The following is an 18051-nucleotide window of genomic DNA, read 5'->3' on the forward strand; positions in this document are numbered from 1 at the left end:
AAACCCATCTGTCTCATATATCAGATGACGATACACTAAACTTAAGTTTTATGCAGACTTACCAACTGTATCATGTAGTTTGACACGGTGAATAACTTTTACCCAATTCAATATTCAAAATATAGCCATGGTTATAGTATCCAATGAACTTTATAAAGTTGATCAACAGCTCAAAGCTCATTATTTCATTTCTGAATATCTGTGCACCTCACTCAAGCAGATTGGCTCTGTGGCGCAATGGATAGCGCATTGGACTTCTAGGTGAATGTCAAGAAGGTATTCAAAGGCTGTGGGTTCGAATCCCACCAGAGTCAGTTTTATCCCTGTTTATTTCATAACTATTTAAAGAAGTTATAAGCGATGCATGCATGCTTCTGCTTCACCAAAATCATTTGCTAAAAAAGGTCAGTAAAAGGAAGTCTATTTTAAAGAGACACCGTTCAATTTGGGTAATCTATGCAGAAGAGGAAATTGTCAGCTGTACTGATGAAAATATAATTTACTCGGAAGTAAGATTTTGGGCCCTTCCTTAATTTTACCATGTCAATAAACACATATGAATTTGACGTCAGCAAAAAAATGAGATAGTAGCAACTTCAGGACTAAAAATAAGGTTACATTTACTGAAGAAATTTCAAATGCTTGAAATATCAATTCATTATTATATTCTAGTGTATTTGGTACCTTCTTCAGGTAACCATCTTAAGAAACATAGCGTTAGTTGGGACGCTGCCAAATTTTGATTAGGTGATTTTGAGGTTTGCTGTATCAGAGCCTGGATAGCTCAGTCGGTAGAGCATCAGACTTTTAATCTGAGGGTCCAGGGTTCAAGTCCCCGTTCAGGCGGTAGGCTACTTTAAAGAAAAAGTATTCTGATTGTACATTCTTTTTGTGTTCCACTGCATGATGAATAAGATATTCCATTACCAAAATTAAAAAAAAATGTCTTTCATGGAGAAGTGAAAAACCCATCTGTCTCATATATCAGATGATGATACACTAAACTTAAGTTGTATGCAGACTTACCAACTGTATCATGTAGTTTGACACGGTGAATAACTTTTACCCAATTCAATATTCAAAATATAGCCATGGTTATAGTATCCAATGAACTTTATAAAGTTGATCAACAGCTCAAAGCTCATTATTTCATTTCTGAATATCTGTGCACCTCACTCAAGCAGATTGGCTCTGTGGCGCAATGGATAGCGCATTGGACTTCTAGGTGAATGTCAAGAAGGTATTCAAAGGCTGTGGGTTCGAATCCCACCAGAGTCAGTTTTATCCCTGTGTATTTCATAACTATTTAAAGAAGTTATAAGCGATGCATGCATGCTTCTGCTTCACCAAAATCATTTGCTAAAAAAGGTCAGTAAAAGGAAGTCTATTTTAAAGAGACACCGTTCAATTTGGGTAATCTATGCAGAAGAGGAAATTGTCAGCTGTACTGATGAAAATATAATTTACTCGGAAGTAAGATTTTGGGCCCTTCCTTAATTTTACCATGTCAATAAACACATATGAATTTGACGTCAGCAAAAAAATGAGATAGTAGCAACTTCAGGACTAAAAATAAGGTTACATTTACTGAAGAAATTTCAAATGCTTGAAATATCAATTCATTATTATATTCTAGTGTATTTGGTACCTTCTTCAGGTAACCATCTTAAGAAACATAGCGTTAGTTGGGACACTGCCAAATTTTGATTAGGTGATTTTGAGGTTTGCTGTATCAGAGCCTGGATAGCTCAGTCGGTAGAGCATCAGACTTTTAATCTGAGGGTCCAGGGTTCAAGTCCCTGTTCAGGCGGTTTGTTTAAAGAAAATGTACTCTAATGACATTCTCTTTTCAGGATCCAATGAACGAGTAGTCCCATTAGAGTAATTGCAAGTTACTCTTAATGGAGCCATTAAATACCCATCGGTCGTGTACCATTTGACAAGAGTTAAGAAGACTTACCGCAACGGTATCATGTCGTTTGAGATGTTGATTATCTTTTCCCCAATTCAATGTTCAAAATGGAACCCTGCTTATAGTTTTCAAATCACTTTATAAAGTTGGTCAACCGCTGATAGCTCATCTTTTTATTTGAGAATTTCTGTTCACCTTGTTGAATCAGGTTGGATCTCTGGTGCAATGGATAGCGGCTTGGGGTTCTAGGCGAATGTAGAGAAAGCATTCAAAGTCTTTGGGTTGGAATACTAGCTGGGTCAGTTTTATCCCTCCTTTATCTTATAACTAATTGAAACAGTAACAAACAATGCCTGCTTCTGCATAACCAGAGACATTTACCAAAACGGCAGTGAAAGAAAGTCTATTTAAACAGACACTGTTTGCTTTGAAAATGTTGCATAATCTATGCCCAAGAGTAAATTTCCAGTTATACTGCTGGACATGTAATTTAGTACCTAGTAATAGTATTTGGCCTTTTACTAATTTCACAATGTCAATTTAGAGACATGATTTCTAAGTCAGCCGAAAATGAGATAGAACGAATTTCAGGATTTAAAATAGATTACGTGTGCTGCTGAAATTTCAAATGCTTGAAATATCAATTAATTATTAAACTCTACATATTTGATTGCTAATATATGTAACCATATTAAGAATTAAAGTGTAGGTTGGTGTGCGTCCACATCATTTTTAGCTGATTTTTAGTTGCAGTGTTGCAGAGCCTGGATAGCTCAGTCGGTAGAGCATCAGACTTTTAATCTGAGGGTCCAGGGTTCAAGTCCCTGTTCAGGCGGTCGGCTACTTTAAAGAAAAAGTATTCTGATTGTACATTCTTTTTGTGTTCCACTGCATGATGAATAAGATATTCCATTACCAAAATTAAAAAAAAACGTCTTTCATGGATAAGTGAAAAACCCATCTGTCTCATATATCAGATGATGATACACTAAACTTAAGTTGTATGCAGACTTACCAACTGTATCATGTAGTTTGACACGGTGAATAACTTTTACCCAATTCAATATTCAAAATATAGCCATGGTTATAGTATCCAATGAACTTTATAAAGTTGATCAACAGCTCAAAGCTCATTATTTCATTTCTGAATATCTGTGCACCTCACTCAAGCAGATTGGCTCTGTGGCGCAATGGATAGCGCATTGGACTTCTAGGTGAATGTCAAGAAGGTATTCAAAGGCTGTGGGTTCGAATCCCACCAGAGTCAGTTTTATCCCTGTTTATTTCATAACTATTTAAAGAAGTTATAAGCGATGCATGCATGCTTCTGCTTCACCAAAATCATTTGCTAAAAAAGGTCAGTAAAAGGAAGTCTATTTTAAAGAGACACCGTTCAATTTGGGTAATCTATGCAGAAGAGGAAATTGTCAGCTGTACTGATGAAAATATAATTTACTCGGAAGTAAGATTTTGGGCCCTTCCTTAATTTTACCATGTCAATAAACACATATGAATTTGACGTCAGCAAAAAAATGAGATAGTAGCAACTTCAGGACTAAAAATAAGGTTACATTTACTGAAGAAATTTCAAATGCTTGAAATATCAATTCATTATTATATTCTAGTGTATTTGGTACCTTCTTCAGGTAACCATCTTAAGAAACATAGCGTTAGTTGGGACACTGCCAAATTTTGATTAGGTGATTTTGAGGTTTGCTGTATCAGAGCCTGGATAGCTCAGTCGGTAGAGCATCAGACTTTTAATCTGAGGGTCCAGGGTTCAAGTCCCTGTTCAGGCGGTTTGTTTAAAGAAAATGTACTCTAATGACATGCTCTTTTCAGGATCCAATGAACGAGTAGTCCCATTAGAGTAATTGCAAGTTACTCTTAATGGAGCCATTAAATACCCATCGGTCGTGTACCATTTGACAAGAGTTAAGAAGACTTACCGCAACGGTATCATGTCGTTTGAGATGTTGATTATCTTTTCCCCAATTCAATGTTCAAAATGGAACCCTGCTTATAGTTTCCAAATCACTTTATAAAGTTGGTCAACCGCTGATAGCTCATCTTTTTATTTGAGAATTTCTGTTCACCTTGTTGAATCAGGTTGGATCTCTGGTGCAATGGATAGCGGCTTGGGGTTCTAGGCGAATGTAGAGAAAGCATTCAAAGTCTTTGGGTTGGAATACTAGCTGGGTCAGTTTTATCCCTCCTTTATCTTATAACTAATTGAAACAGTAACAAACAATGCCTGCTTCTGCATAACCAGAGACATTTACCAAAACGGCAGTGAAAGAAAGTCTATTTAAACAGACACTGTTTGCTTTGAAAATGTTGCATAATCTATGCCCAAGAGTAAATTTCCAGTTATACTGCTGGACATGTAATTTAGTACCTAGTAATAGTATTTGGCCTTTTACTAATTTCACAATGTCAATTTAGAGACATGATTTCTAAGTCAGCCGAAAATGAGATAGAACGAATTTCAGGATTTAAAATAGATTACGTGTGCTGCTGAAATTTCAAATGCTTGAAATATCAATTAATTATTAAACTCTACATATTTGATTGCTAATATATGTAACCATATTAAGAATTAAAGTGTAGGTTGGTGTGCGTCCACATCATTTTTAGCTGATTTTTAGTTGCAGTGTTGCAGAGCCTGGATAGCTCAGTCGGTAGAGCATCAGACTTTTAATCTGAGGGTCCAGGGTTCAAGTCCCTGTTCAGGCGGTCGGCTACTTTAAAGAAAAAGTATTCTGATTGTACATTCTTTTTGTGTTCCACTGCATGATGAATAAGATATTCCATTACCAAAATTAAAAAAAAACGTCTTTCATGGAGAAGTGAAAAACCCATCTGTCTCATATATCAGATGACGATACACTAAACTTAAGTTGTATGCAGACTTACCAACTGTATCATGTAGTTTGACACGGTGAATAACTTTTACCCAATTCAATATTCAAAATATAGCCATGGTTATAGTATCCAATGAACTTTATAAAGTTGATCAACAGCTCAAAGCTCATTATTTCATTTCTGAATATCTGTGCACCTCACTCAAGCAGATTGGCTCTGTGGCGCAATGGATAGCGCATTGGACTTCTAGGTGAATGTCAAGAAGGTATTCAAAGGCTGTGGGTTCGAATCCCACCAGAGTCAGTTTTATCCCTGTGTATTTCATAACTATTTAAAGAAGTTATAAGCGATGCATGCATGCTTCTGCTTCACCAAAATCATTTGCTAAAAAAGATCAGTAAAAGGAAGTCTATTTTAAAGAGACACCGTTCAATTTGGGTAATCTATGCAGAAGAGGAAATTGTCAGCTGTACTGATGAAAATATAATTTACTCGGAAGTAAGATTTTGGGCCCTTCCTTAATTTTACCATGTCAATAAACACATATGAATTTGACGTCAGCAAAAAAATGAGATAGTAGCAACTTCAGGACTAAAAATAAGGTTACATTTACTGAAGAAATTTCAAATGCTTGAAATATCAATTCATTATTATATTCTAGTGTATTTGGTACCTTCTTCAGGTAACCATCTTAAGAAACATAGCGTTAGTTGGGACGCTGCCAAATTTTGATTAGGTGATTTTGAGGTTTGCTGTATCAGAGCCTGGATAGCTCAGTCGGTAGAGCATCAGACTTTTAATCTGAGGGTCCAGGGTTCAAGTCCCCGTTCAGGCGGTAGGCTACTTCAAAGAAAAAGTATTCTGATTGTACATTCTTTTTGTGTTCCACTGCATGATGAATAAGATATTCCATTACCAAAATTAAAAAAAAATGTCTTTCATGGAGAAGTGAAAAACCCATCTGTCTCATATATCAGATGATGATACACTAAACTTAAGTTGTATGCAGACTTACCAACTGTATCATGTAGTTTGACACGGTGAATAACTTTTACCCAATTCAATATTCAAAATATAGCCATGGTTATAGTATCCAATGAACTTTATAAAGTTGATCAACAGCTCAAAGCTCATTATTTCATTTCTGAATATCTGTGCACCTCACTCAAGCAGATTGGCTCTGTGGCGCAATGGATAGCGCATTGGACTTCTAGGTGAATGTCAAGAAGGTATTCAAAGGCTGTGGGTTCGAATCCCACCAGAGTCAGTTTTATCCCTGTTTATTTCATAACTATTTAAAGAAGTTATAAGCGATGCATGCATGCTTCTGCTTCACCAAAATCATTTGCTAAAAAAGGTCAGTAAAAGGAAGTCTATTTTAAAGAGACACCGTTCAATTTGGGTAATCTATGCAGAAGAGGAAATTGTCAGCTGTACTGATGAAAATATAATTTACTCGGAAGTAAGATTTTGGGCCCTTCCTTAATTTTACCATGTCAATAAACACATATGAATTTGACGTCAGCAAAAAAATGAGATAGTAGCAACTTCAGGACTAAAAATAAGGTTACATTTACTGAAGAAATTTCAAATGCTTGAAATATCAATTCATTATTATATTCTAGTGTATTTGGTACCTTCTTCAGGTAACCATCTTAAGAAACATAGCGTTAGTTGGGACACTGCCAAATTTTGATTAGGTGATTTTGAGGTTTGCTGTATCAGAGCCTGGATAGCTCAGTCGGTAGAGCATCAGACTTTTAATCTGAGGGTCCAGGGTTCAAGTCCCTGTTCAGGCGGTTTGTTTAAAGAAAATGTACTCTAATGACATGCTCTTTTCAGGATCCAATGAACGAGTAGTCCCATTAGAGTAATTGCAAGTTACTCTTAATGGAGCCATTAAATACCCATCGGTCGTGTACCATTTGACAAGAGTTAAGAAGACTTACCGCAACGGTATCATGTCGTTTGAGATGTTGATTATCTTTTCCCCAATTCAATGTTCAAAATGGAACCCTGCTTATAGTTTCCAAATCACTTTATAAAGTTGGTCAACCGCTGATAGCTCATCTTTTTATTTGAGAATTTCTGTTCACCTTGTTGAATCAGGTTGGATCTCTGGTGCAATGGATAGCGGCTTGGGGTTCTAGGCGAATGTAGAGAAAGCATTCAAAGTCTTTGGGTTGGAATACTAGCTGGGTCAGTTTTATCCCTCCTTTATCTTATAACTAATTGAAACAGTAACAAACAATGCCTGCTTCTGCATAACCAGAGACATTTACCAAAACGGCAGTGAAAGAAAGTCTATTTAAACAGACACTGTTTGCTTTGAAAATGTTGCATAATCTATGCCCAAGAGTAAATTTCCAGTTATACTGCTGGACATGTAATTTAGTACCTAGTAATAGTATTTGGCCTTTTACTAATTTCACAATGTCAATTTAGAGACATGATTTCTAAGTCAGCCGAAAATGAGATAGAACGAATTTCAGGATTTAAAATAGATTACGTGTGCTGCTGAAATTTCAAATGCTTGAAATATCAATTAATTATTAAACTCTACATATTTGATTGCTAATATATGTAACCATATTAAGAATTAAAGTGTAGGTTGGTGTGCGTCCACATCATTTTTAGCTGATTTTTAGTTGCAGTGTTGCAGAGCCTGGATAGCTCAGTCGGTAGAGCATCAGACTTTTAATCTGAGGGTCCAGGGTTCAAGTCCCTGTTCAGGCGGTCGGCTACTTTAAAGAAAAAGTATTCTGATTGTACATTCTTTTTGTGTTCCACTGCATGATGAATAAGATATTCCATTACCAAAATTAAAAAAAAACGTCTTTCATGGAGAAGTGAAAAACCCATCTGTCTCATATATCAGATGACGATACACTAAACTTAAGTTTTATGCAGACTTACCAACTGTATCATGTAGTTTGACACGGTGAATAACTTTTACCCAATTCAATATTCAAAATATAGCCATGGTTATAGTATCCAATGAACTTTATAAAGTTGATCAACAGCTCAAAGCTCATTATTTCATTTCTGAATATCTGTGCACCTCACTCAAGCAGATTGGCTCTGTGGCGCAATGGATAGCGCATTGGACTTCTAGGTGAATGTCAAGAAGGTATTCAAAGGCTGTGGGTTCGAATCCCACCAGAGTCAGTTTTATCCCTGTTTATTTCATAACTATTTAAAGAAGTTATAAGCGATGCATGCATGCTTCTGCTTCACCAAAATCATTTGCTAAAAAAGGTCAGTAAAAGGAAGTCTATTTTAAAGAGACACCGTTCAATTTGGGTAATCTATGCAGAAGAGGAAATTGTCAGCTGTACTGATGAAAATATAATTTACTCGGAAGTAAGATTTTGGGCCCTTCCTTAATTTTACCATGTCAATAAACACATATGAATTTGACGTCAGCAAAAAAATGAGATAGTAGCAACTTCAGGACTAAAAATAAGGTTACATTTACTGAAGAAATTTCAAATGCTTGAAATATCAATTCATTATTATATTCTAGTGTATTTGGTACCTTTTTCAGGTAACCATCTTAAGAAACATAGCGTTAGTTGGGACGCTGCCAAATTTTGATTAGGTGATTTTGAGGTTTGCTGTATCAGAGCCTGGATAGCTCAGTCGGTAGAGCATCAGACTTTTAATCTGAGGGTCCAGGGTTCAAGTCCCCGTTCAGGCGGTAGGCTACTTTAAAGAAAAAGTATTCTGATTGTACATTCTTTTTGTGTTCCACTGCATGATGAATAAGATATTCCATTACCAAAATTAAAAAAAAATGTCTTTCATGGAGAAGTGAAAAACCCATCTGTCTCATATATCAGATGATGATACACTAAACTTAAGTTGTATGCAGACTTACCAACTGTATCATGTAGTTTGACACGGTGAATAACTTTTACCCAATTCAATATTCAAAATATAGCCATGGTTATAGTATCCAATGAACTTTATAAAGTTGATCAACAGCTCAAAGCTCATTATTTCATTTCTGAATATCTGTGCACCTCACTCAAGCAGATTGGCTCTGTGGCGCAATGGATAGCGCATTGGACTTCTAGGTGAATGTCAAGAAGGTATTCAAAGGCTGTGGGTTCGAATCCCACCAGAGTCAGTTTTATCCCTGTGTATTTCATAACTATTTAAAGAAGTTATAAGCGATGCATGCATGCTTCTGCTTCACCAAAATCATTTGCTAAAAAAGGTCAGTAAAAGGAAGTCTATTTTAAAGAGACACCGTTCAATTTGGGTAATCTATGCAGAAGAGGAAATTGTCAGCTGTACTGATGAAAATATAATTTACTCGGAAGTAAGATTTTGGGCCCTTCCTTAATTTTACCATGTCAATAAACACATATGAATTTGACGTCAGCAAAAAAATGAGATAGTAGCAACTTCAGGACTAAAAATAAGGTTACATTTACTGAAGAAATTTCAAATGCTTGAAATATCAATTCATTATTATATTCTAGTGTATTTGGTACCTTCTTCAGGTAACCATCTTAAGAAACATAGCGTTAGTTGGGACACTGCCAAATTTTGATTAGGTGATTTTGAGGTTTGCTGTATCAGAGCCTGGATAGCTCAGTCGGTAGAGCATCAGACTTTTAATCTGAGGGTCCAGGGTTCAAGTCCCTGTTCAGGCGGTTTGTTTAAAGAAAATGTACTCTAATGACATTCTCTTTTCAGGATCCAATGAACGAGTAGTCCCATTAGAGTAATTGCAAGTTACTCTTAATGGAGCCATTAAATACCCATCGGTCGTGTACCATTTGACAAGAGTTAAGAAGACTTACCGCAACGGTATCATGTCGTTTGAGATGTTGATTATCTTTTCCCCAATTCAATGTTCAAAATGGAACCCTGCTTATAGTTTTCAAATCACTTTATAAAGTTGGTCAACCGCTGATAGCTCATCTTTTTATTTGAGAATTTCTGTTCACCTTGTTGAATCAGGTTGGATCTCTGGTGCAATGGATAGCGGCTTGGGGTTCTAGGCGAATGTAGAGAAAGCATTCAAAGTCTTTGGGTTGGAATACTAGCTGGGTCAGTTTTATCCCTCCTTTATCTTATAACTAATTGAAACAGTAACAAACAATGCCTGCTTCTGCATAACCAGAGACATTTACCAAAACGGCAGTGAAAGAAAGTCTATTTAAACAGACACTGTTTGCTTTGAAAATGTTGCATAATCTATGCCCAAGAGTAAATTTCCAGTTATACTGCTGGACATGTAATTTAGTACCTAGTAATAGTATTTGGCCTTTTACTAATTTCACAATGTCAATTTAGAGACATGATTTCTAAGTCAGCCGAAAATGAGATAGAACGAATTTCAGGATTTAAAATAGATTACGTGTGCTGCTGAAATTTCAAATGCTTGAAATATCAATTAATTATTAAACTCTACATATTTGATTGCTAATATATGTAACCATATTAAGAATTAAAGTGTAGGTTGGTGTGCGTCCACATCATTTTTAGCTGATTTTTAGTTGCAGTGTTGCAGAGCCTGGATAGCTCAGTCGGTAGAGCATCAGACTTTTAATCTGAGGGTCCAGGGTTCAAGTCCCTGTTCAGGCGGTCGGCTACTTTAAAGAAAAAGTATTCTGATTGTACATTCTTTTTATGTTCCACTGCATGATGAATAAGATATTCCATTACCAAAATTAAAAAAAAACGTCTTTCATGGAGAAGTGAAAAACCCATCTGTCTCATATATCAGATGATGATACACTAAACTTAAGTTGTATGCAGACTTACCAACTGTATCATGTAGTTTGACACGGTGAATAACTTTTACCCAATTCAATATTCAAAATATAGCCATGGTTATAGTATCCAATGAACTTTATAAAGTTGATCAACAGCTCAAAGCTCATTATTTCATTTCTGAATATCTGTGCACCTCACTCAAGTAGATTGGCTCTGTGGCGCAATGGATAGCGCATTGGACTTCTAGGTGAATGTCAAGAAGGTATTCAAAGGCTGTGGGTTCGAATCCCACCAGAGTCAGTTTTATCCCTGTGTATTTCATAACTATTTAAAGAAGTTATAAGCGATGCATGCATGCTTCTGCTTCACCAAAATCATTTGCTAAAAAAGGTCAGTAAAAGGAAGTCTATTTTAAAGCGACACCGTTCAATTTGGGTAATCTATGCAGAAGAGGAAATTGTCAGCTGTACTGATGAAAATATAATTTACTCGGAAGTAAGATTTTGGGCCCTTCCTTAATTTTACCATGTCAATAAACACATATGAATTTGACGTCAGCAAAAAAATGAGATAGTAGCAACTTCAGGACTAAAAATAAGGTTACATTTACTGAAGAAATTTCAAATGCTTGAAATATCAATTCATTATTATATTCTAGTGTATTTGGTACCTTCTTCAGGTAACCATCTTAAGAAACATAGCGTTAGTTGGGACACTGCCAAATTTTGATTAGGTGATTTTGAGGTTTGCTGTATCAGAGCCTGGATAGCTCAGTCGGTAGAGCATCAGACTTTTAATCTGAGGGTCCAGGGTTCAAGTCCCTGTTCAGGCAGTTTGTTTAAAGAAAATGTACTCTAATGACATGCTCTTTTCAGGATCCAATGAACGAGTAGTCCCATTAGAGTAATTGCAAGTTACTCTTAATGGAGCCATTAAATACCCATCGGTCGTGTACCATTTGACAAGAGTTAAGAAGACTTACCGCAACGGTATCATGTCGTTTGAGATGTTGATTATCTTTTCCCCAATTCAATGTTCAAAATGGAACCCTGCTTATAGTTTCCAAATCACTTTATAAAGTTGGTCAACCGCTGATAGCTCATCTTTTTATTTGAGAATTTCTGTTCACCTTGTTGAATCAGGTTGGATCTCTGGTGCAATGGATAGCGGCTTGGGGTTCTAGGCGAATGTAGAGAAAGCATTCAAAGTCTTTGGGTTGGAATACTAGCTGGGTCAGTTTTATCCCTCCTTTATCTTATAACTAATTGAAACAGTAACAAACAATGCCTGCTTCTGCATAACCAGAGACATTTACCAAAACGGCAGTGAAAGAAAGTCTATTTAAACAGACACTGTTTGCTTTGAAAATGTTGCATAATCTATGCCCAAGAGTAAATTTCCAGTTATACTGCTGGACATGTAATTTAGTACCTAGTAATAGTATTTGGCCTTTTACTAATTTCACAATGTCAATTTAGAGACATGATTTCTAAGTCAGCCGAAAATGAGATAGAACGAATTTCAGGATTTAAAATAGATTACGTGTGCTGCTGAAATTTCAAATGCTTGAAATATCAATTAATTATTAAACTCTACATATTTGATTGCTAATATATGTAACCATATTAAGAATTAAAGTGTAGGTTGGTGTGCGTCCACATCATTTTTAGCTGATTTTTAGTTGCAGTGTTGCAGAGCCTGGATAGCTCAGTCGGTAGAGCATCAGACTTTTAATCTGAGGGTCCAGGGTTCAAGTCCCTGTTCAGGCGGTCGGCTACTTTAAAGAAAAAGTATTCTGATTGTACATTCTTTTTGTGTTCCACTGCATGATGAATAAGATATTCCATTACCAAAATTAAAAAAAAACGTCTTTCATGGAGAAGTGAAAAACCCATCTGTCTCATATATCAGATGACGATACACTAAACTTAAGTTTTATGCAGACTTACCAACTGTATCATGTAGTTTGACACGGTGAATAACTTTTACCCAATTCAATATTCAAAATATAGCCATGGTTATAGTATCCAATGAACTTTATAAAGTTGATCAACAGCTCAAAGCTCATTATTTCATTTCTGAATATCTGTGCACCTCACTCAAGCAGATTGGCTCTGTGGCGCAATGGATAGCGCATTGGACTTCTAGGTGAATGTCAAGAAGGTATTCAAAGGCTGTGGGTTCGAATCCCACCAGAGTCAGTTTTATCCCTGTTTATTTCATAACTATTTAAAGAAGTTATAAGCGATGCATGCATGCTTCTGCTTCACCAAAATCATTTGCTAAAAAAGGTCAGTAAAAGGAAGTCTATTTTAAAGAGACACCGTTCAATTTGGGTAATCTATGCAGAAGAGGAAATTGTCAGCTGTACTGATGAAAATATAATTTACTCGGAAGTAAGATTTTGGGCCCTTCCTTAATTTTACCATGTCAATAAACACATATGAATTTGACGTCAGCAAAAAAATGAGATAGTAGCAACTTCAGGACTAAAAATAAGGTTACATTTACTGAAGAAATTTCAAATGCTTGAAATATCAATTCATTATTATATTCTAGTGTATTTGGTACCTTCTTCAGGTAACCATCTTAAGAAACATAGCGTTAGTTGGGACACTGCCAAATTTTGATTAGGTGATTTTGAGGTTTGCTGTATCAGAGCCTGGATAGCTCAGTCGGTAGAGCATCAGACTTTTAATCTGAGGGTCCAGGGTTCAAGTCCCTGTTCAGGCGGTTTGTTTAAAGAAAATGTACTCTAATGACATGCTCTTTTCAGGATCCAATGAACGAGTAGTCCCATTAGAGTAATTGCAAGTTACTCTTAATGGAGCCATTAAATACCCATCGGTCGTGTACCATTTGACAAGAGTTAAGAAGACTTACCGCAACGGTATCATGTCGTTTGAGATGTTGATTATCTTTTCCCCAATTCAATGTTCAAAATGGAACCCTGCTTATAGTTTCCAAATCACTTTATAAAGTTGGTCAACCGCTGATAGCTCATCTTTTTATTTGAGAATTTCTGTTCACCTTGTTGAATCAGGTTGGATCTCTGGTGCAATGGATAGCGGCTTGGGGTTCTAGGCGAATGTAGAGAAAGCATTCAAAGTCTTTGGGTTGGAATACTAGCTGGGTCAGTTTTATCCCTCCTTTATCTTATAACTAATTGAAACAGTAACAAACAATGCCTGCTTCTGCATAACCAGAGACATTTACCAAAACGGCAGTGAAAGAAAGTCTATTTAAACAGACACTGTTTGCTTTGAAAATGTTGCATAATCTATGCCCAAGAGTAAATTTCCAGTTATACTGCTGGACATGTAATTTAGTACCTAGTAATAGTATTTGGCCTTTTACTAATTTCACAATGTCAATTTAGAGACATGATTTCTAAGTCAGCCGAAAATGAGATAGAACGAATTTCAGGATTTAAAATAGATTACGTGTGCTGCTGAAATTTCAAATGCTTGAAATATCAATTAATTATTAAACTCTACATATTTGATTGCTAATATATGTAACCATATTAAGAATTAAAGTGTAGGTTGGTGTGCGTCCACATCATTTTTAGCTGATTTTTAGTTGCAGTGTTGCAGAGCCTGGATAGCTCAGTCGGTAGAGCATCAGACTTTTAATCTGAGGGTCCAGGGTTCAAGTCCCTGTTCAGGCGGTCGGCTACTTTAAAGAAAAAGTATTCTGATTGTACATTCTTTTTGTGTTCCACTGCATGATGAATAAGATATTCCATTACCAAAATTAAAAAAAAACGTCTTTCATGGAGAAGTGAAAAACCCATCTGTCTCATATATCAGATGACGATACACTAAACTTAAGTTTTATGCAGACTTACCAACTGTATCATGTAGTTTGACACGGTGAATAACTTTTACCCAATTCAATATTCAAAATATAGCCATGGTTATAGTATCCAATGAACTTTATAAAGTTGATCAACAGCTCAAAGCTCATTATTTCATTTCTGAATATCTGTGCACCTCACTCAAGCAGATTGGCTCTGTGGCGCAATGGATAGCGCATTGGACTTCTAGGTGAATGTCAAGAAGGTATTCAAAGGCTGTGGGTTCGAATCCCACCAGAGTCAGTTTTATCCCTGTTTATTTCATAACTATTTAAAGAAGTTATAAGCGATGCATGCATGCTTCTGCTTCACCAAAATCATTTGCTAAAAAAGGTCAGTAAAAGGAAGTCTATTTTAAAGAGACACCGTTCAATTTGGGTAATCTATGCAGAAGAGGAAATTGTCAGCTGAACTGATGAAAATATAATTTACTCGGAAGTAAGATTTTGGGCCCTTCCTTAATTTTACCATGTCAATAAACACATATGAATTTGACGTCAGCAAAAAAATGAGATAGTAGCAACTTCAGGACTAAAAATAAGGTTACATTTACTGAAGAAATTTCAAATGCTTGAAATATCAATTCATTATTATATTCTAGTGTATTTGGTACCTTCTTCAGGTAACCATCTTAAGAAACATAGCGTTAGTTGGGACGCTGCCAAATTTTGATTAGGTGATTTTGAGGTTTGCTGTATCAGAGCCTGGATAGCTCAGTCGGTAGAGCATCAGACTTTTAATCTGAGGGTCCAGGGTTCAAGTCCCTGTTCAGGCGGTAGGCTACTTTAAAGAAAAAGTATTCTGATTGTACATTCTTTTTGTGTTCCACTGCATGATGAATAAGATATTCCATTACCAAAATTAAAAAAAAATGTCTTTCATGGAGAAGTGAAAAACCCATCTGTCTCATATATCAGATGATGATACACTAAACTTAAGTTGTATGCAGACTTACCAACTGTATCATGTAGTTTGACACGGTGAATAACTTTTACCCAATTCAATATTCAAAATATAGCCATGGTTATAGTATCCAATGAACTTTATAAAGTTGATCAACAGCTCAAAGCTCATTATTTCATTTCTGAATATCTGTGCACCTCACTCAAGCAGATTGGCTCTGTGGCGCAATGGATAGCGCATTGGACTTCTAGGTGAATGTCAAGAAGGTATTCAAAGGCTGTGGGTTCGAATCCCACCAGAGTCAGTTTTATCCCTGTGTATTTCATAACTATTTAAAGAAGTTATAAGCGATGCATGCATGCTTCTGCTTCACCAAAATCATTTGCTAAAAAAGGTCAGTAAAAGGAAGTCTATTTTAAAGAGACACCGTTCAATTTGGGTAATCTATGCAGAAGAGGAAATTGTCAGCTGTACTGATGAAAATATAATTTACTCGGAAGTAAGATTTTGGGCCCTTCCTTAATTTTACCATGTCAATAAACACATATGAATTTGACGTCAGCAAAAAAATGAGATAGTAGCAACTTCAGGACTAAAAATAAGGTTACATTTACTGAAGAAATTTCAAATGCTTGAAATATCAATTCATTATTATATTCTAGTGTATTTGGTACCTTCTTCAGGTAACCATCTTAAGAAACATAGCGTTAGTTGGGACACTGCCAAATTTTGATTAGGTGATTTTGAGGTTTGCTGTATCAGAGCCTGGATAGCTCAGTCGGTAGAGCATCAGACTTTTAATCTGAGGGTCCAGGGTTCAAGTCCCTGTTCAGGCGGTTTGTTTAAAGAAAATGTACTCTAATGACATTCTCTTTTCAGGATCCAATGAACGAGTAGTCCCATTAGAGTAATTGCAAGTTACTCTTAATGGAGCCATTAAATACCCATCGGTCGTGTACCATTTGACAAGAGTTAAGAAGACTTACCGCAACGGTATCATGTCGTTTGAGATGTTGATTATCTTTTCCCCAATTCAATGTTCAAAATGGAACCCTGCTTATAGTTTTCAAATCACTTTATAAAGTTGGTCAACCGCTGATAGCTCATCTTTTTATTTGAGAATTTCTGTTCACCTTGTTGAATCAGGTTGGATCTCTGGTGCAATGGATAGCGGCTTGGGGTTCTAGGCGAATGTAGAGAAAGCATTCAAAGTCTTTGGGTTGGAATACTAGCTGGGTCAGTTTTATCCCTCCTTTATCTTATAACTAATTGAAACAGTAACAAACAATGCCTGCTTCTGCATAACCAGAGACATTTACCAAAACGGCAGTGAAAGAAAGTCTATTTAAACAGACACTGTTTGCTTTGAAAATGTTGCATAATCTATGCCCAAGAGTAAATTTCCAGTTATACTGCTGGACATGTAATTTAGTACCTAGTAATAGTATTTGGCCTTTTACTAATTTCACAATGTCAATTTAGAGACATGATTTCTAAGTCAGCCGAAAATGAGATAGAACGAATTTCAGGATTTAAAATAGATTACGTGTGCTGCTGAAATTTCAAATGCTTGAAATATCAATTAATTATTAAACTCTACATATTTGATTGCTAATATATGTAACCATATTAAGAATTAAAGTGTAGGTTGGTGTGCGTCCACATCATTTTTAGCTGATTTTTAGTTGCAGTGTTGCAGAGCCTGGATAGCTCAGTCGGTAGAGCATCAGACTTTTAATCTGAGGGTCCAGGGTTCAAGTCCCTGTTCAGGCGGTCGGCTACTTTAAAGAAAAAGTATTCTGATTGTACATTCTTTTTATGTTCCACTGCATGATGAATAAGATATTCCATTACCAAAATTAAAAAAAAACGTCTTTCATGGAGAAGTGAAAAACCCATCTGTCTCATATATCAGATGATGATACACTAAACTTAAGTTGTATGCAGACTTACCAACTGTATCATGTAGTTTGACACGGTGAATAACTTTTACCCAATTCAATATTCAAAATATAGCCATGGTTATAGTATCCAATGAACTTTATAAAGTTGATCAACAGCTCAAAGCTCATTATTTCATTTCTGAATATCTGTGCACCTCACTCAAGTAGATTGGCTCTGTGGCGCAATGGATAGCGCATTGGACTTCTAGGTGAATGTCAAGAAGGTATTCAAAGGCTGTGGGTTCGAATCCCACCAGAGTCAGTTTTATCCCTGTGTATTTCATAACTATTTAAAGAAGTTATAAGCGATGCATGCATGCTTCTGCTTCACCAAAATCATTTGCTAAAAAAGGTCAGTAAAAGGAAGTCTATTTTAAAGCGACACCGTTCAATTTGGGTAATCTATGCAGAAGAGGAAATTGTCAGCTGTACTGATGAAAATATAATTTACTCGGAAGTAAGATTTTGGGCCCTTCCTTAATTTTACCATGTCAATAAACACATATGAATTTGACGTCAGCAAAAAAATGAGATAGTAGCAACTTCAGGACTAAAAATAAGGTTACATTTACTGAAGAAATTTCAAATGCTTGAAATATCAATTCATTATTATATTCTAGTGTATTTGGTACCTTCTTCAGGTAACCATCTTAAGAAACATAGCGTTAGTTGGGACACTGCCAAATTTTGATTAGGTGATTTTGAGGTTTGCTGTATCAGAGCCTGGATAGCTCAGTCGGTAGAGCATCAGACTTTTAATCTGAGGGTCCAGGGTTCAAGTCCCTGTTCAGGCAGTTTGTTTAAAGAAAATGTACTCTAATGACATGCTCTTTTCA

The 18051-nt window shown here is 36.0% G+C and overlaps 28 non-coding genes across 28 annotated transcripts; all 28 read left to right on the top strand.

Annotated features, from left to right (window-relative positions):
- Window positions 1–223: 223 nt before the first annotated feature.
- TRNAR-UCU (transfer RNA arginine (anticodon UCU)) lies at window positions 224–314 on the top strand. Its single transcript is given in 2 exon segments — window positions 224–260; window positions 279–314. It is a non-coding gene; the product is annotated as a tRNA-Arg (tRNA).
- An 873-nt stretch (window positions 315–1187) lies between these two features.
- Window positions 1188–1278, top strand: TRNAR-UCU (transfer RNA arginine (anticodon UCU)). The gene is given in 2 exon segments: window positions 1188–1224; window positions 1243–1278. It is a non-coding gene; the product is annotated as a tRNA-Arg (tRNA).
- Window positions 1279–1737: 459 nt separating this feature from the next.
- Window positions 1738–1810, top strand: TRNAK-UUU (transfer RNA lysine (anticodon UUU)). Its single transcript has one exon. It is a non-coding gene; the product is annotated as a tRNA-Lys (tRNA).
- An 864-nt stretch (window positions 1811–2674) lies between these two features.
- TRNAK-UUU (transfer RNA lysine (anticodon UUU)) lies at window positions 2675–2747 on the top strand. Its single transcript has one exon. It is a non-coding gene; the product is annotated as a tRNA-Lys (tRNA).
- A 341-nt stretch (window positions 2748–3088) lies between these two features.
- TRNAR-UCU (transfer RNA arginine (anticodon UCU)) lies at window positions 3089–3179 on the top strand. The gene is given in 2 exon segments: window positions 3089–3125; window positions 3144–3179. It is a non-coding gene; the product is annotated as a tRNA-Arg (tRNA).
- A 459-nt stretch (window positions 3180–3638) lies between these two features.
- On the top strand, window positions 3639–3711 carry TRNAK-UUU (transfer RNA lysine (anticodon UUU)). The gene has a single exon. It is a non-coding gene; the product is annotated as a tRNA-Lys (tRNA).
- An 864-nt stretch (window positions 3712–4575) lies between these two features.
- On the top strand, window positions 4576–4648 carry TRNAK-UUU (transfer RNA lysine (anticodon UUU)). Its single transcript has one exon. It is a non-coding gene; the product is annotated as a tRNA-Lys (tRNA).
- A 341-nt stretch (window positions 4649–4989) lies between these two features.
- TRNAR-UCU (transfer RNA arginine (anticodon UCU)) lies at window positions 4990–5080 on the top strand. Its single transcript is given in 2 exon segments — window positions 4990–5026; window positions 5045–5080. It is a non-coding gene; the product is annotated as a tRNA-Arg (tRNA).
- An 873-nt stretch (window positions 5081–5953) lies between these two features.
- On the top strand, window positions 5954–6044 carry TRNAR-UCU (transfer RNA arginine (anticodon UCU)). Its single transcript is given in 2 exon segments — window positions 5954–5990; window positions 6009–6044. It is a non-coding gene; the product is annotated as a tRNA-Arg (tRNA).
- A 459-nt stretch (window positions 6045–6503) lies between these two features.
- On the top strand, window positions 6504–6576 carry TRNAK-UUU (transfer RNA lysine (anticodon UUU)). Its single transcript has one exon. It is a non-coding gene; the product is annotated as a tRNA-Lys (tRNA).
- An 864-nt stretch (window positions 6577–7440) lies between these two features.
- TRNAK-UUU (transfer RNA lysine (anticodon UUU)) lies at window positions 7441–7513 on the top strand. Its single transcript has one exon. It is a non-coding gene; the product is annotated as a tRNA-Lys (tRNA).
- Window positions 7514–7854: 341 nt separating this feature from the next.
- Window positions 7855–7945, top strand: TRNAR-UCU (transfer RNA arginine (anticodon UCU)). The gene is given in 2 exon segments: window positions 7855–7891; window positions 7910–7945. It is a non-coding gene; the product is annotated as a tRNA-Arg (tRNA).
- An 873-nt stretch (window positions 7946–8818) lies between these two features.
- Window positions 8819–8909, top strand: TRNAR-UCU (transfer RNA arginine (anticodon UCU)). The gene is given in 2 exon segments: window positions 8819–8855; window positions 8874–8909. It is a non-coding gene; the product is annotated as a tRNA-Arg (tRNA).
- A 459-nt stretch (window positions 8910–9368) lies between these two features.
- On the top strand, window positions 9369–9441 carry TRNAK-UUU (transfer RNA lysine (anticodon UUU)). Its single transcript has one exon. It is a non-coding gene; the product is annotated as a tRNA-Lys (tRNA).
- Window positions 9442–10305: 864 nt separating this feature from the next.
- On the top strand, window positions 10306–10378 carry TRNAK-UUU (transfer RNA lysine (anticodon UUU)). Its single transcript has one exon. It is a non-coding gene; the product is annotated as a tRNA-Lys (tRNA).
- Window positions 10379–10719: 341 nt separating this feature from the next.
- Window positions 10720–10810, top strand: TRNAR-UCU (transfer RNA arginine (anticodon UCU)). Its single transcript is given in 2 exon segments — window positions 10720–10756; window positions 10775–10810. It is a non-coding gene; the product is annotated as a tRNA-Arg (tRNA).
- A 459-nt stretch (window positions 10811–11269) lies between these two features.
- TRNAK-UUU (transfer RNA lysine (anticodon UUU)) lies at window positions 11270–11342 on the top strand. The gene has a single exon. It is a non-coding gene; the product is annotated as a tRNA-Lys (tRNA).
- An 864-nt stretch (window positions 11343–12206) lies between these two features.
- TRNAK-UUU (transfer RNA lysine (anticodon UUU)) lies at window positions 12207–12279 on the top strand. Its single transcript has one exon. It is a non-coding gene; the product is annotated as a tRNA-Lys (tRNA).
- Window positions 12280–12620: 341 nt separating this feature from the next.
- Window positions 12621–12711, top strand: TRNAR-UCU (transfer RNA arginine (anticodon UCU)). Its single transcript is given in 2 exon segments — window positions 12621–12657; window positions 12676–12711. It is a non-coding gene; the product is annotated as a tRNA-Arg (tRNA).
- Window positions 12712–13170: 459 nt separating this feature from the next.
- On the top strand, window positions 13171–13243 carry TRNAK-UUU (transfer RNA lysine (anticodon UUU)). Its single transcript has one exon. It is a non-coding gene; the product is annotated as a tRNA-Lys (tRNA).
- An 864-nt stretch (window positions 13244–14107) lies between these two features.
- TRNAK-UUU (transfer RNA lysine (anticodon UUU)) lies at window positions 14108–14180 on the top strand. The gene has a single exon. It is a non-coding gene; the product is annotated as a tRNA-Lys (tRNA).
- Window positions 14181–14521: 341 nt separating this feature from the next.
- On the top strand, window positions 14522–14612 carry TRNAR-UCU (transfer RNA arginine (anticodon UCU)). Its single transcript is given in 2 exon segments — window positions 14522–14558; window positions 14577–14612. It is a non-coding gene; the product is annotated as a tRNA-Arg (tRNA).
- A 459-nt stretch (window positions 14613–15071) lies between these two features.
- TRNAK-UUU (transfer RNA lysine (anticodon UUU)) lies at window positions 15072–15144 on the top strand. Its single transcript has one exon. It is a non-coding gene; the product is annotated as a tRNA-Lys (tRNA).
- Window positions 15145–15485: 341 nt separating this feature from the next.
- TRNAR-UCU (transfer RNA arginine (anticodon UCU)) lies at window positions 15486–15576 on the top strand. Its single transcript is given in 2 exon segments — window positions 15486–15522; window positions 15541–15576. It is a non-coding gene; the product is annotated as a tRNA-Arg (tRNA).
- Window positions 15577–16035: 459 nt separating this feature from the next.
- Window positions 16036–16108, top strand: TRNAK-UUU (transfer RNA lysine (anticodon UUU)). The gene has a single exon. It is a non-coding gene; the product is annotated as a tRNA-Lys (tRNA).
- An 864-nt stretch (window positions 16109–16972) lies between these two features.
- TRNAK-UUU (transfer RNA lysine (anticodon UUU)) lies at window positions 16973–17045 on the top strand. Its single transcript has one exon. It is a non-coding gene; the product is annotated as a tRNA-Lys (tRNA).
- Window positions 17046–17386: 341 nt separating this feature from the next.
- Window positions 17387–17477, top strand: TRNAR-UCU (transfer RNA arginine (anticodon UCU)). Its single transcript is given in 2 exon segments — window positions 17387–17423; window positions 17442–17477. It is a non-coding gene; the product is annotated as a tRNA-Arg (tRNA).
- Window positions 17478–17936: 459 nt separating this feature from the next.
- TRNAK-UUU (transfer RNA lysine (anticodon UUU)) lies at window positions 17937–18009 on the top strand. The gene has a single exon. It is a non-coding gene; the product is annotated as a tRNA-Lys (tRNA).
- The last annotated feature ends 42 nt before the right edge of the window (window positions 18010–18051 follow it).

The sequence above is a fragment of the Triturus cristatus genome, chromosome 4_1 (genome assembly GCF_964204655.1).
Source record: "Triturus cristatus chromosome 4_1, aTriCri1.1, whole genome shotgun sequence".
NCBI classification, from domain to species: domain Eukaryota; kingdom Metazoa; phylum Chordata; class Amphibia; order Caudata; family Salamandridae; genus Triturus; species Triturus cristatus.